At 33.8% G+C, this 17226-nt stretch overlaps 1 protein-coding gene across 15 annotated transcripts in view; it reads left to right on the top strand.

Annotated features, from left to right (window-relative positions):
* The window catches only part of b3galt1b (UDP-Gal:betaGlcNAc beta 1,3-galactosyltransferase, polypeptide 1b), a 211668-nt gene that overhangs the window by 44975 nt on the left and 149467 nt on the right, over positions 1-17226 (top strand). The window contains exon 2 of one of the 15 annotated variants that reach the window (XM_051119791.1): positions 8455-8550. The exons of the other annotated variants lie outside the window; for them this stretch is intronic. The gene's annotated coding sequence lies outside the window, so the exon portion shown is untranslated. The remainder of the gene's footprint in view (positions 1-8454; positions 8551-17226) is intronic. 15 annotated transcript variants of the gene reach the window in all.

The raw sequence follows: 17226 nt of genomic DNA, 5'->3' as shown, positions 1-17226 counted from the left end.
ATAACCTGAGGAGATTTTGCTCTCAGACAAAATAATTTGCTCTGGAACAAATAATAAATTAATGAGACCAAACACTGCCTGTTAGATTCACCCAAAACAAATTATATCTCATGTTTAACCACTATAGAGACATTAGAGTCAGCTGCAAATTCCAGAAAATCTGGCCAAGGTGAGGCTGCTCTTGGTGGGTTCGTGAGTGCAGAGCGGCTGCTGACACTCTGGAGCTCACATTTCTGAAAACATCCAAGTATACAAGTATATTCTCATCTAAAAAACTACATTCTGTGATACAAAAACAGTATTATTTGTAAAATGATATTAGATTTGGGCGTCCACCATGACACTCACTATGAGAAATACCGCAAGCGGAGTGATAAAAATTGTATAAAGTGCTATAAAAATAGAGATGACTTGACTTTTCCTCAGAAAAAGAAAGAGGTTTGGAATGACATTTAAGAGAGAGTTTTCATTTTTTTCTATTTCTTTAACAAATGTGCTGGCAAAGACAAACAGGATCAAAGCAGGAAGTGAGTCATTATATCAGCAACACTTTGACCCCTTGGGTTTCTGTATAGTAATGAAAGTTTTATGCCAGTTAGTACAAGTCTGACTAGTTATCTCCTGCTGGTAGATGCTGTAACCACACCATCTGGCAGCAAAAAGCATATTTTGTCTATTGACTGGTATTCAGAAAAAAAACAAATACAATATGTGTTCAGAAATGAGCAGTCATAAACACAGATGTAATTCTGGGAGGTCCTGTGACAGCTGAGCAATTGAAAATGCTCACAGATAGCTTTCTCTAGGTCTTATAGCCCCCCTTGTTTCAACCTTGCAGTGTCATTGATGTGCTCGACTCCAGACAGTAAATGCTGCTTGCAGCTGAATGTATTATTCTTCCTCCATTTGATAACTTTTTTCCCCCTGTGGTGAAATCTCACCAAACTTTGCATGCATGAGGGCTCTGCGGCTAATTGACTTTTGTGTAATTTTGGGATCGATGGGATGTATAATTGCCTAGCAACTCGCAGTTAAATTTGCAACATTCAGAATGTCAGCCTTACCACCCCGTTTGAGCTAGAGAGCTGAAATTTGATTCCTCAGGAGAACAGAATTTGCCCTGGGGACCTTTAGGGATAAATTTAATAAATAGTAGGTTCAAAAGAGCAGCGTTTATTTCAAACAGAAATCTTTTGTAAAATCATAAATGTTTTTACTGTCATTTTTAATGCATGCTTGCTGAACAATCGCGTTCATTTCAGAAAAAAAGCCTTTTTGAACAGTAGTGTGTGTAAATGTTAATATTTAGTGTCTGGTGCACACAGAGGTGAACTGCACTGTACACAGAGAAAGAACGCAGTGCACTTTAAAACTTTCCCTGTGCTGACTTTTTCACTTTTCCCTGATTTCATTTAATGTGAGATGACATGTGCAGTCTTAGCCAAGACAAGCTCTTTTATGATGACTGCAGATGAGGTTTCCAGCAGTGTAAAATACCTGAGTAATCATACTTTATTAGTGTACTTAAAATCTACAGGAAAGCCATCCGCAACCAGTTTAACTTACAAAATTGGATATTCAACACTAAAAGATGTAGGGCTGGACTTACAGATTGAGACTTGATTGCATTGTGAAAAGTGGGCGTCGCTTACCTGAATGGAGTGAGGTGATTGGAGGAGAGAGATTTGTGATGTGAGCTGTAAACGAAAGTGATTTTGTGTAATAACATGCACTGATTAATCGCTTACAGCAAGACCAAGAAGTGTGTATTAAAGAAAGTAAATGGGGTCATTTAGATTTCACGATCAATTTATGTATCTTTTTTTAGGGGCTTTGTACTTGAGTAGTGCTGAAACTAAAAACCCTTAATTAAATTTTCAAGGGCAGTCATCATACTTTTTAAGTCCATTAAATTTTCTTTCAAAGCACACATTTCTCAGGTGTCTTCTTAGTGAGCCAACATAACAATTAAATAATTTTATTTACTTTTATGTAAAACAGTCAACAAAATCCATTTCAGTTTGCAGTGCAATTTGGCCACAGCTATGATCATTTATCCTTGTGAAGAAACATCTCATCAGTCACCAAAACATGAGTTTTTGACCCAAAGCAATTGCCTTAATTAATGCATTCTTGCATTTTAATTAAAAACAGGTGAACTTCACTTTGAGTTAATGATCACTATTAAAGAAATAGTTCATCCAAAAATGAAAATTTGCTGAAAATACTCCCCCTCAAGGCATTCAATATGTAGACGAGTTTGTCTTCATCACAACAGGTTTGGAGAAATTTAGCAATACTTACTTGCTCAGCAATTGATCAACTGCAGTGAATGGGTGCTGTTAGAATAAAGGTCTAAACAGCTGATTTAATTCACACCACTCCAGTCCATCAATTAACATCTTATAAAGTGAAAATCTGTGTGTGTAAGAAACAAACACAATCTATCATTATGGTGTTTTAACTTCAAGCCATTGCTTCCAGCTAAAATAAAGTTAAAACTTGTCTTGTCTGGATTTTGATGTGAGAGTGACTTTTTCACTGAAGTTAGCCCCTGGTGAAAAATAAATATACTAAAATGTATTTAAAATAGATTTATTTCATGTTAAGTATACTACAAATACATTTACATATTATGTACTTAATAAAAATACCTTGCAATTGTACTTTCAGTATACTAAACTGGTATATTTAAAGTCTGCTAAAACTAATTTTGTACAAAATGCACTTTAATTGTACAGAAGTAGTTCTGAAATCCAACTTAAGATATAATTAAGTGTATTTGATTGTGCTAAACTATTGCAAGTATACTTCGGGTACACTTTATACAATCCTCATCAATAGTGAAATTAAAACATTAATATTAAGGCTTAATATTAAGAAATGTACATTGTGCACAAGTAGTACTCCAAATAAAGTTTAATTATAATTTTTAGATCAGTAAAGGTTATTGCACACTGAGTCTGAAATTTTCGTATGTGTTTTTTTCAAATTCATCATTCTAAAAATTTGTCACGCACAGAAACCTTGCACCGTGAGTCCGACATTTATTAAAGGAGAAGTCCACTTCCAGAACAACAATTTACAAATAATTTACTCACCCCCTTGTCATCCAAGATGTTCATGTCTTTCTGTCTTCAGTCGTAAAGAAATTGTTTTTTGAGGAAAACATTTCAGCATTTTTCTCCATGTAATGGACTTCATTGGTGCCCTGATTTTGAACTTCCAAATTGCAGTTTAAATGCAGCTTCAAAGGGCTCAAAACGATCCCAGCCGAGGAAGAAGGGTCTTATCTAGCAAAGTGATCGGTCATTGTTTTTGAAATACAAAAATTTGTATACTTTTTAAGCACAAAAGCTCGTGTAGCACAGGCTCTTGGATGCGTGTCTAAGGGTTGTTTTTAAACGATTCGTTCATTTTGAACGAATCTTTAATGTGACTCGGGAAGAAAGAGTCGTCTCGGGGAGTGATTCGTTCAGTTGCACATGCGCAACATCCTATTAGGTTCTGTACTGGAATTAGTTCACCTGTTTCGAGTCTTCGGGTTTTTCGAGTCGTTCGTTCGTCTTATGGGGCTGTCACGTGATGCTGATTTTGCTAAAATTAATGAAATGACTCGAAAAAAGATTCGTTCATTTTGCTGAACGAGACTCAAAGGTCCAAGTCAGTAAAATGATCCGAACTTCCCGTCACTACCACGAATCACGTCTTCAAATCACCACAAGTTCATCGTCTGTGTACTCTGGCTTAAAAAGATAGAGTATGTCGAAAAACTCCACGTTATTTTCTCCTACAACTTCAGAATCGTCCAACATCGTTCTATCTTTTTGTTTGTAAACAGTGTTTGACTTACTTGCACTTTTTTAGTCTTTTAGTCCCAGAGCCTGTGCTACACAAGCTTTTGTACTTAAAAAGTATACCAATTTTTACTTTCCGAAAAAAATGACCGATCGTTTCGCTAGATGAGACCCTTCTTCCTCGGCTGGGATCATTTAGAGCCCTTTATAGCTGCATTTAACCCTTTAACTGTCACCGCCCCCCCTGTGGGACGCCTAAGTTTACTTCACCATATTACAAATAAGTCCTAATCTAATCATGACAAACTATACATTGTTGGAAAGGTCTAAGACTCCTAAATAGATATTTTACCATATTTTTGTGTTAGAAATTATGTAGGAAAAGTAATAGATTAATATATGTCAAGAGTGGCACTTAAAAAAAATCTACATCATAACATGAATTTTGACCTTTGTCACAAAAGACTTTCTTCATTGCCTGTTTCCCCATCACGCTTTAGAAGTCATAAGAAATCACATATCTGCTCAAAACTTAAAAATCTCAAAATTCATCCTTTGAAAGGCTTTTTTAAAATCAGACATTGCATCACCATGGAAAATGTACATCAAAATCATATTACAAAATGTTTTCATTCATGAATTATAAAAATTTAAGTCTGGATAGTGCATTTTTATGTCTGTGTTCAAAAATGGGAGTGACAGTTAAAGGGTTAAACCATAATTTGGAAGTTTAAAATTGGGGCACCAATAAGTCCATTATATGGAGAAAAATGCTGAAATGTTTTCCTCAAAAAACATAATTTCTTCACAGCTGAAGACAGAAAGACATGAACATCTTGGATGAGGGGGTGAGTAAATTATTTGTAAATTGTTGTTCCGGAAGTGGACTTCTCCATTAATACGTGTCAGACTCAGTGTGCAAGGTTTCTGTGCGTGACAAATTTTTAGAATGATGAATATGAAAAAAACTGCATACGCATAAAATTGTTGTTCTGGAAGTGGAGTTTTCCTTTAAAAAGTCCTGACTGTGTTTCTGATGGAAATTGGTGGTGTTCCTTTAATGAGAAAATCTCCACTGAGTCTTGATTTTATTAGTCTGTTTTTTAACTCTTGTGCAAACTTTTTGCTTTTATGTTTTTTGGCAAGATGGCTTTTAATTGAATGAAATTCTGAAACAGAGTCTCCCTACCGTACTTTCACAATTTCTCAGTAATCTTTAGACACGTAGTAGCTTCATAACAAGAAATGAGTCTAAATTGGCCTGAAATTCACGATCGCTACAGGAGCTACAGTGCTATCTAAGCAGAAACTCTTTTTTGCCCAAATTAAAAAGAAACTTGGAGTGTAAAAACACACAGTGCATAGATTTACGAGACTCATAAATTATTTCTCCGGGTTTGTTCATTCATTGATAAGTGACTGTGGAAGCGCACACTGTTTAATTTGAGCGCAGCACCCTGTCCTCCGCTGAAGAGTGTACAAAAGACTGACCTTCATTTGCTCAAATTCAATTATCATACAAGTCCTATCACATTATAGAGTAATTATCCTCCTGTAAGCCTCCTTGAGGTACATGCAAAGATTTGACTTGGCCGTGCTTGGGACCTACTGTACTAGTAATATGAAAAATGGTAATGAATCAATTTGATCTTCCCGTGTCCTTGAATACTAAGGAATCATGATATCCTGATTGTCTTTGGACAAAAAAGTGTAAAGGATTCTGGGTAATGCATGCAAATGAAGGGGCAATTATGCATAGCCGGTTCTCCCGTCCCGACACGGTGTTCTAAAGCACCTGTGCTCTCATTCAGATGTGATAACAAACATTTTACGTTATTCAGTTTATTAGCGTCGTCGGAAAGACATGGATCACAGTGATAGGTTTGGAAATTAGAAACTGGTTCTGAATAAGATTTCTGAATTTAGTTTTTACAAAAATAGTGGAACTGAATGATTGAACCATCTTTGTTTGCAGTTTGAATTGAATGTTGAATTGAATAATTAGACAACGAATTTGTCTTTGGTTGGTTGCATGCAAGAACAAATATATTGTGGGCTTATTCACAAACAAATGACTCTTGTGAATTGATAGTGTTAATAAATCAGTCAGAAAGACTCATCAGTAGATCTTAGTCAGAGTAGTGTTGTTAATTTAATTTTTGACAGGAATGAAAACAAATCTGTGAGCTAGTGAAGTACAGGGCGATGAGTAGATTGCTCTGTTGTTCAACAACATTTTTCAGAATAAAATCTTTTGGTTAGACTTTATTTTAAGGTGTCCTTGTTACAGTGTAATTATACATTTAAGTACTGAGTAATAATAATTAGCTACATGTACTTATATGGTTAGCGTTAGGATCAGGGTTTGGCTTGGGGTTACTAGCATGTAATTATGCATCATTAATATTTATTTTAATTATAAGTGCATGTAACGTGTAACAAGGACACCTTAAAATAAATTGTTACCAAAATTTAAGTAGACAAAAGCCTCACAGCCTTGTTTTCATGTATAAATTTAATATGGTGTCTAACCTGACTAATGACTATCACTCTTGAACTATCAGTAAATATGCACTTGAGACTTAATTAATGATTTTTTGTTATATGACAGTGTGCAGTTAAAGATAAACATTTGGAACAGAATATTGCATTATTAAACAATACTTTATTCAAATAAACAAAAACATAAAAATAGTATTTAGTAAATATTTTAAGGAATCATTAAGGAACCAGAAAAGGATTTGCAACCAGAAACAAAATTTAAAACAACTTCTGTTCCTTTGTTAATTTATTAGTTTTAGTTTATTTAGTTTGAATTTTTTTAGTACTTTGGTAAGTTAAAGTGAAACAAAATGAGATATTTTATTTTATTTTACTTTTTTTTTTTTATATTTTATTTATTTTTTTTGTTTATTTGATATTATATTATTTTTTATTTGTCTTCATTTAATTTGTACTAATTTTAAATGTGCATTTAAAGATTATAATATCGGATTATTAAATAATACTTTATTCAAATAAACTAAAATATAAAATTAGTTAAAACAATTAAAACAATTTCAAAACAGTTAAACCAACATCCATTCCTTTCTTATATATATTTATTTATATATATATATTCCTATTCCTATATATATATATATATATATATATATATATATATATATGTAATATATTTACTTATTTATTTATTTTAACATTTTTTCTTATACTTTATTTTTTGTTTATTTTATATTATATTATTTTATATTTTGTATTTTTTTATATTTCATTTATATTATATTATTTTTTATTTTATTTTATTTTAGCAAGTGCAAATAGGAATAGATGCCATTTGCACTAAGTGAAAATAGCATATTTTCTTAGCGATAGATACTATTTACACTAAATGCAAATAGGAATTAATTTTATTTACACTAAGTGAGAATAGCAGTATTTTCTGCGCTTTATACTACTTATTCCAAATAGTGGCAGTTTTCTGCACCTCAATATTGTAGTATATTATAAACAACATGCAGTAATAATGCATTGAGTGTAAATTAGAATTTTTATTGAATTTATTAAATGGACGCCACCTCATTGGGACAATAAAGCCCTCCTTACACCAACCCTAACCCTACCCGATACCTTATTTTCAACTTTTTGACTATTTCCTTCATTTTTATTGAAAATAAATGCCTTTCTGATGTGATAGATTTGGAAAGGCAGATTCAAACATGTGAGAGGCAAAAAGGCAGATTTGAACGATTGTTGACGATCATCTTTTGTAGTGTTGACTAGCTCAATCACATGTTGGTGGGCGGAGTTAGTGTAAATAGCCTCTGCCAACAAGGCGGGCTATTTGCGCTTAGTGTAAATAGACACTCTGTAACAAAAGTGGTTTTATGGTTTAAATTTCAGTTTACAATAATAGCCCTGTTCAGGATATGAATCCTCTTTGACCTTGGATTTGCATCTCATAATGTTTATAAAACAGAATATGCATTGCTGCTTCTGATCCTTGGTAAAGGTCAGTGTTTAACATGCAAACTTCTGCTCTCCATAACTGTAAACATCTGAACTTCTAGATGAGCTTTCCAAACATGCTAAACCAGCATCCGACTTATCGGCTGCTGTAAATACACAGTGAACATGGAGAAATGCGATTACACTGCAGCAGGGCTTGCAGCCTATCGGTGGATTAACAGCTGCAGTGCTGTGTGTGTGCATGCACACGCTCAGAGATCATGCAGAAATGACAAGCTTGAGATTCTACAGAGTCCAGATGCTCAATTATGAGACATGACCATAATGCACTCTCACCCATTTCAGCAAACGGCCTACAGGGTCAGCAAGTGTGCTCAATAGCCAGCTGTCATTTTAATGAGGCAGGCCACATCTGCTTGCTTGTCTCTCACACACACACATGCTCTGTCTTCCTGCAGACACACGTGTGCATGCATGCAATGAGCTATCGTGCTAAATTAAAGACCTTTGCTCAGCCTGCTCTGTTTTAATCTGAATTATAATATTTCTTTGACCTCATGTTCAGCTCTCATCCCATCTGCATCATTTCCTCTCTAATAGACTTCTTCTAAATGTGTGTAGTATGATTGTTAAGCGACCAGAAGTCAGTTATTTTATTAGGTGTAATTCTATTTAATTTTTTTTTTTTTAGTATAACCTATGAATGTGGCTACAGCCAATAGGAATGAGGACATTGAAGCATGTGATTCATCTCCTGTGTCAGCAAGATTGAGTAGTTCATCTTACTGTGAGTGATTCCGCGGTTCTGTATGATTTGTTTCAGCCCACATGGAGCAGTGTAATTATGTATTGGAAATCATGTTGACGTTCTGAGCGAGTGCATTGATAGTCAGTCATGGTATGATATATTATGCAATGCTGTAATTCAAATTCAAAGACTTCACCCTCTCAAATTTTAATTTTTAGTGGCAAGAAAACTGATTCATTGTCAAATTTGAATGACATTTTTATTGGGAGAGTATCTCATTTATCATCAGATCAGTTTTGCAGCCTTCTAAAAACATCAGGGCATCCCACTCACAAAAAAAAGGTTCAAAAGCTGTCACTGGGGTGGTTTTGCAAAAGTACTGCCCCAAAAACAGCATTTGTACCTTTATTTCTGAGAGAGTACTAAACGCCCACTATGACCAACAATGCAGACTATTCTGTGACCTGCAGCAATGAAGCCATTGTAAGTGTGAACTCACTGGATTTTTCACAGAATAACCACAGTGATATGTGTTAATGACTTTTCATTGTGAAGGATTTGTTTCCATAGACACAAACGTCAAAATTTATCTTCACAGTAAATTTGCTTTTGCCTATCTGTGTGCATATCAGTCAATTCAGTTCACAAGACACAATGACCACACACACTACAGCTGTCATTCATATTCAAAACATTTCATTCTGTTCACTGGTTATGTATAGGAGTGACTATCATGGTTACATTTATTTATTTATTTATTTAACTAAAATAAAATCATTGAAAAATGTTGTTACTTTAAATAAACATGACTAAAACGAAATAAAATAATTTAGCTAGTTGCAAAGCAACAGTTCTCCTTTTAAATCTGTAACGTGATGAGAACATTTAAACTGAAATAATAAAAAGTTACTAAAACTTTATAATGGAAAATATAAAAAATAAAAACAAATTAAAAGTTTGAGTATATTAATATTATGTTAATACAATGAATTATAATATCAATATTAAAATTATAAAATTGTAATAAAATGATAATAATATTAGTATTAATAAAAATATGTAATTTTATATGAATTGGTTTATTTAGTTAATTATTTTTACTAATCCTATTATGTGATTATTTACAGGAGTGACAATTATGGTTATAGTATAATAATTTATTTAATTAAAATAAAACTGCTGAAAAATGCTTAAATATAAAAAAAAAATCAAAATTATAAATATTGTCATATAAATATTAAAAAGATAAAAAGATTTATATTTTTATTTTATATTAAAAAGATTTTTAATGAAAATTATAATAATATTGGTATAAATAAAAGTATGTACTTTTATATTTACTGTTATTTTTAGTTAATTACTTTTATTGCTAATTTTACTAATCATGTTTTGTCATTGTTTACAGGAGTGACAAACATATATATATATATATATATATATATATATATATGTGTGTGTGTGTGTGTGTGAAAAATGTTGTTAAAAAAGAAAACATTAACTATAAATAAATTAATTAATTAATATTATAGCTAGTTATAATAGCTATTTTTTAATTTTAAGTGTTTATGCTTGATGTACTAAAATAACTAAAAAAATATAAAATGGAAAATATAAAAAAAAAATTAAAATGTGAATCTATTAAAATTATAATAATACATTATATTATAATATATATTAAAAAGATAACATTTTAATAAAACCTATAATAATGTTTGTATTATTGTATATTAATTAGTTTATTTCGTTAATTAGTTTTTTGGTTAGAATAAATTGTACTAATTTTACTAATTTTTTTTTTAGTTTTTTTTTTATTTTACTAAATCATATTTTAGTGAAATCATACTAGTGCAGCTGGTAGCTGTCAATTAAAACAAAAAGACAATGTATATTATATGCACAAAACAACTAGTGGTTAATGAAATCAATACAGTTAAAGCTGTCAGGTCACTCTTGTACATTTCATTAATACATTTGACATCGTTCTGATGTCTGATATTTTTCCCGTCATCATTTTTTTTCTTCCATCAGCCTGTTGTCTAGCAACCCAATACATTATAAAAGCATGCTTTTTTAAAAGCAGCACTTTAACAAGCATACAAAGAGCATGGCAGTTTACTATAAAATTCCAGATTGTAATACATCGCTCGATAGGATTGCTTTAGTCAACACTGAACATCAAACAGGTTAACTTTGTCATTTCTAAAATTGTCTGTTTATGCAGCCAATATTGGATTGAATTTGAATCTCTCTAGACTTTCTGCCCTCTCTGTTTCTCTCTTTCATGCTATACCACTTTATTTTTTGAACACGGCAGAGATGCATAATTAAGCTGGCAGCGAGTCTCGTCAGATGTTTCGCAGCCATTTGTGAAGTCACAGAGCAAATGAGCGAAGCTCGTGAGAGCGGACGGCCCTCGAGGGACCGTGTGCTGGCTTCTCTTCTCCTTCCACGGCCCCGTTCCAGCGAAGGGTCCCTCGGCCCCTCAGAGCCCCTGTTGGATAAATATTTCAGCTGTGCTTTCACTCGGTTTGAGTCGTTATCGGTTACGCGTCACACTTCAAAGATACGACTGCTTCTCGTTGGTCATTCTTTCATCTGCGTAAGGGGTGGATCACTCCTTTGCTCTGCTGCCGGAGAGATCTTTCTACTCTTTTCCTTTCTCGCTAATTCAATCTTCGCCTTATACCAGCATCTTTGGACTGACTCCCACATGACAGGCGAGTTTGAGCCCTGCTGTGTTTAATGGCTCTCTCTCGCGCGCAGTATCTGTCTGTGTCTGTCAAATGAATCTGCCTGGTTCAGAACAGGCCGGCTCTAATTGCAGTGTGTAACGGTTTTAGATATGATCAACTCTCTGACAGCTGGGATTTGAAAGGTCAGCCGCTCCAAATCTAATGACAGCGAAACCAAGAGCAAGCTGTCGCCTGGAAACAATAGAACTCCGGCAGTCGTGCCCAGGTGGCCACGGCAACATCACGCACGCCGCTTCAAATATTCAAACTGGATTCCAGGAATGTAAAGGAGAACACCCATTAATTCTGAAACGTTCTGACCGGGGGAATGATTCTCACAGCTGTTTGGGATGTTTTGTGGCGATGCTGGGGCACAAGGGGCTCTTTATGTCTGTTTTTGCTTGACTGAAGCATTTTAATGAAGCAAATGATTCCCAGAGCGGAAGGTGTTGTAGTCAACAGCAGTTCCACAGAAACTTAACTCGCTATATATCACTGTTTTTCACAGTGAAGAAATCTCGTACAATAGGCACAAATATCAACAGCCATTTACGATTTATGGCTTGAACAATTCACAGCGAAAGCCTGTATTTCATTAGCTGATGTAATGCTAATATACCAACATATTGAAGTTCTAAAATCTTTATAATACACTGACAACCACCACAAAACGTGTTTATGAGAAAGCCAAATGTAATTGAGTTTTAGTTTTAAAATTTATTTTGGTAGCTATTTTATAGTCTTCAAACAAAAATAATTCTTAATTCTTCTCTTTTTATGCCAAATCAGTTAAGCTTATGAGAAATTTGAATCAAGGATTGAATTTGGAAAAACTGGAATAAATTATGACAGTTTTCATTTCTGGGTAGAGATACAAATTAAATTTTTCAGATACAGTAGGTTTACTTAACATGTATTACATTTATTTAACATCTTTTTTTTGGTTATAATTAATGACACAGATAGGTATTTCATTAGGAATACTGTCCCTTTAAGACGGAAGGCATGCATGTAATACTGACACATTCAGTTTTTACTCACCTGTTTACATTCACTTAAGCCATAACTGACTGATTTTTTTTTTATGTGAGATACTCAACACGATGGACATTTGGAGTACTGTGTGTATGTTTGAGAACTGAGAACTGATCATCCGCTGTATGAAAACTGAAGAAATGGTGTGTGTGCCAGAGAGAGCGCTTCTATCAGCGCTATTCCGCCTATCCCGCCTTCACTAACTTTAAGTTAATAGACAACGAATTGTGACTCCCGGGAAAAATGAGACGTCTGGTCACCCTATCGCTAACCCCTCGGGTGTTGAGGCCATTGTTTCAGATCGCAAGTTCGTGTTTTGGCAGCCGGCTGTTTGCGGCTGTCATGCTGAGACTAGATAAGTCCCTTATGATCCAATGACAGGGACGCACGTTTTGAAAGACAAGACAGTTAACTTAGCCTATAGGATGTATTTTGAATGTCCCATAGTCCTCAAATAACATTCTAGTCAGACGTGGCATAAATTTTGTCATAGTTTTTATCATCAGATATTAGTTTTAGCTCGTCAACATCTCATCTTAGTCACTGTAAAAGTGTTTGTTAATGAATATTTTTCGTTGTCGTCTTCGTTGACGAAATTAACACTGGACACTGGACCACAAATCAGTCATAAGGGCCAATTTTTGAAATTGAGATTTATACATCACATGAAAGCTGAATAAATACGTTTTTTTACGCATTGATGTATGGTTTGTTAGGATGGGACAATATTTGGTCGAGATACAACTATTTGAAAATCTGAAATCTGAGGGTGCAAAAAAAAAAATCTAAATATTAAGAAAATCACCTTTAAAGTTGTACAAATTAAGTTCTTAGCAAAGCATTTTACTAATCAAAAAATTAAGTTATGACATATTTATGGTAGTAAATTTACAAAATATCTTCATGGAACATGATCTTTACTTAATATCCTAATGATTTTTTGCATAAAATGAAAATTGATCATTTTGACCCATACAATGTATTTTTGGCTATTGCTACAAATATACCTGGTTAATAAAGACTGGTTTTGTGATCCAGGGTCAAATTTAAAATCATAGCACTAAACTAATGCAATAAACATTAATGTAACAACAAAAGATGTGACATAAAACAAGAATGTACATCACAAAAAAGAGTTATTTCAAAGAAAAAACACCAAATCTGAAGTGCCTCACAGGGAATTTTGGAAATGTCAATTTTCCACTGTACATTATAAGATAACTTGTTCTTTGACAATATTTTACTGTAAAATTGCATGAAATGTCCTATTAGATGTCCTATTACTATATATGTTTTTTTTTTAACATATATAGTAAAGAAACAGTCTTTTACTGTAAAAATTACAGTCATTTTTACAGACTAGCAGGTATTGTTTGAATGTGAAAAATAGTTAAAAGTCAATAAAATAGATAAAAGTTTGATTGTTTGTTAATATAAACCTACAGTACAAAAAATGGCGAGTGTTAAATGATATTTAATATTTTAACCTATAAACTGTGTAAACATCAAATTGAACTGGAAAATGAATTTACATCAGACTTAATTTAAAAAACAAACCCTGAGAAGGGACTTTGCATCCTCATTTCAGACATCCATGACATGCAGCACCAGTTCCACAGAAACTTGCCAGTACATCTTGCTGTTTTTTTTCCTAATTGTCTAGGAGCTGTTATTGTAGTTATTGTTTGGATGCAATGTAAAGAATAATTAAAGTTCATAAGACTGATAAAAGTTTGATTGTAGGTCTAACATAAACATACAAAAAAATAATATAGATTGCTTGTTTAGTCTCAGGTGAATGTATAAGTTAAACATTGCCTTTAAGGGGTCATGAACTGAGAAATCAAAATTCCCTTGATCTTTTGACATGTGAGATGTCATTGTACTATAAAAACATCCTGTATTTTAAAAAAATCCGGTAGGTTTCTTTACAAAAGCATTTTTGGCACATCCAGGTAATTTGCCATAGAAAATGTTTTTTTTTTTTAACATTTATGACTGTTATAGCGCCAGCTGTTATCCGATCTCCTTAAAACTTTGCATGCTTTTTAGAATCACCTGTCTCATGTGCTCACCAGGAGTTTTCCTTTAGGCTTTATAGGATTTTGGGTACATTTGGACAGGCCCCTTTTCTGAACAACCCCGTTATAACTTCCCAAAGGGTAAATTTCACAATTTTTTGATAATTATTGACCTAGAGAGTCCAGAGAATTGTACTGCAGTGTTTTTTTTCCAGATTGAGCGAAAAACATAGGACTAGTTTGCAAATGTATGTTTTTACATCTTCTCAATCATTTCTGAAATGATTTGATTGACAGCAGTGGTTCAATATTGTGTGTATGTGCGAAAAAATCACGCACAATCATGTACAATCATTCCGATTGGCCTCCATTAACCTTGTCTAACAGGTGCTCAAAATTCATCGGCCAATGGCAGCTATGTTTTTTTGAGATACGCAAACGTGCTTATAGACACTTGTGGCACATTGGACCAAGATTGTGCACACCAATTTTCACGCTGAAAAGACAAATAGTTGCGCAGTTATAGCCATTTTTATGTTTTTTTTTCCCTCTTATAGTGCCGCCAAGTTCCATTATTTTTGTCCTGTGACCTCAGATTGACCTCTTAAATAAGTGTTCTGAGTTTGGTAACAATGTCTCATTCCATTCAGGCTATTTACTAAAAGTGGCCCTGCCCCTTTCAAACGCTTTGGGCCCCTTTACGCGCTTGAACCCCTAGCAAAAGAAGCAAACGGAAGTCTACACAGAAACCAAATGATAAAGATGGCTCTGAATACAAGAAGACACTGTGTAGTGCCAAGTTGTGGAAGTGCCAGGCTTTGAATTGCTTTGTTTCTAATTCCAACATTAGGAAAGAGTGGATGAATTATATTTAATGAAGATCTAGACCGCATCAGTATGAACTTGGTCTTTTGTTCACTTCATTTTACCATGGATTCATTTACAAACAAGACACATTTCGATGCAGGATTTTTTAGGTTGCTTGTTTAGCCTGAGATGAGTGTGTAAGTTAAATGCTGTTTCCTATGCCTCTAACCTATAAACTGTGTAAACATCAAATAGAAGTGGAAAATTAATTTACATCGGACTTAAAAAACAAACCCCGAGAAGGGACTGTGCATGCTCACTTCAGACGTTCGAGGCATTTCAGTCTAGAGAGAGTGTGTTTACTCAAAGGAGCCGTCATATTTAATTTGGCTGTGTATGTGTTAGAGGTCTGTCTGTCTGTCAGTGAGGGGACGATGTGTGAGTGTGATGCAAGAGTCCAACTCACAGCCTGCAGTGACAGACACCAGAAACAGAATAAGAGAGAGATAGGGGCTCTTTCAAAACCTGCCCTTTTCTATCTACTGCATAGTGCTCTGCCTTTATGTCCTAGATTGGATTTTTTGCCCTGCTGAGCCTTTGCAGTGCATCATGGGATTGCCTCTCAAATTATTTATTTACTAAACAATACTCTAATAAACATAAAGACACATAGTACATGTAAAGATTTGGAAATACACAGGTGTTTAAAAGTTTGGGGTCAAAAGGGTTTTTTTTATATTAAAGGAGTTGACTTCCAGGACAAAAAATTACAGATAATTTACTCACCTACTTGTCATCCAAGATGTTCATGTCTTACTTTCTTCAGTCATTTTTGAGGAAAACATTTTAGGATTTCTCTCCATATAGTGGATTTCTATGGTGCCCCTGAGTTTGAACTTCCAAAATGCAGTTTCAGTGCAGCTTCAAAGGGCTCTAAATGATCCCAACCGAGTAAGAAGGGTCTTATCTATCGAAACGATTGGTTATTTTCTAAAAAATGACAATTTATATACTTTTTAACCTCAAATGCTCATCTTGTCTAGCTCTGCGTGAGCTCTGTGTATGTCGGGTATGTCGAAAAACTCCCATCTCATTTTCACATCCAACTTCAAAATCATTCTACATCATTGTTTGACCTTTTCTTGTAAAGGGCATTTGATCTTCTTTGCATGTTCACTTTGTAAACACTGGGTCAGTACTTCTGCAGCAATGTAGGATGATTTTGAAGTTGGAGGTGAAAATGAGATGGGAGTTTTTAGACCTACCCTAACTGTCATGAACCGGAAAAAAACAGAGTTCACACAGGGCTAGACAAGATGAGCTTTTGAGGTTTGAGTATATAAATTTAGTATATAAATTAAGTATATAAATTTACTGTAGAAAATAACCAATTGTTTCGCTAGATAAGACCCTTCTTCCTCATCTGGGATCGTTTAGAGCCCTTTGAAGCTGCATTTAGACTGCATTTTGGTAGTTCAAACTCATGGGCACCATATGGAGAGAAAAAACACAATTTTTTCAAAAAACACAATTTCTTTATGACTGAAGAAAGAAAGACATGAACATCTTGGATGACAAGTAGGTGAGTAAATTATATGTGACCCTGGATCACAAAACCAGTCATAAGGGTCAATTTTTCAAAATTGAGATTTATACATCATCTGAAAGCTGAATAAATAAGCTATTCCATCTCTTTTCCAGGACAATATTTGGTTGAGATACAACTATTTAAAAATCTGTAATCTGAGGGTGCAAAAAAAAAATCTAAATTTTGAGAAAATTGCATTTAAAGTTGTCCAAATAAAGTTCTTAACAATGTATAATACTAATAAAAAATTTTCATGTATTTACAGTAGGACAGTAGGACAAAATATCTTCATGGAACATGACCTTTACTTAATATCCTAATGATTTTTGCCATAAAAGAAAAATCAATCATTTTGACCCATATAATGTATTTTTGGCTGTTGCTACTAATATACCACGACGACTTAAGACTGTTTTTGTTGTCCAGGGTCACATATGTGAATTTTTGTTTTGGAAGTGAATTTCCGTTTTATTTAGCAATGCTTCATTACATTGATCAAAAGTGACAGTAAAGATTTATAATGTTATAAAAG

The sequence above is a fragment of the Labeo rohita genome, chromosome 9 (assembly GCF_022985175.1).
Source record: "Labeo rohita strain BAU-BD-2019 chromosome 9, IGBB_LRoh.1.0, whole genome shotgun sequence".
Taxonomy (NCBI): domain Eukaryota; kingdom Metazoa; phylum Chordata; class Actinopteri; order Cypriniformes; family Cyprinidae; genus Labeo; species Labeo rohita.
This window is presented reverse-complemented; position numbering and strand designations above follow the sequence as displayed.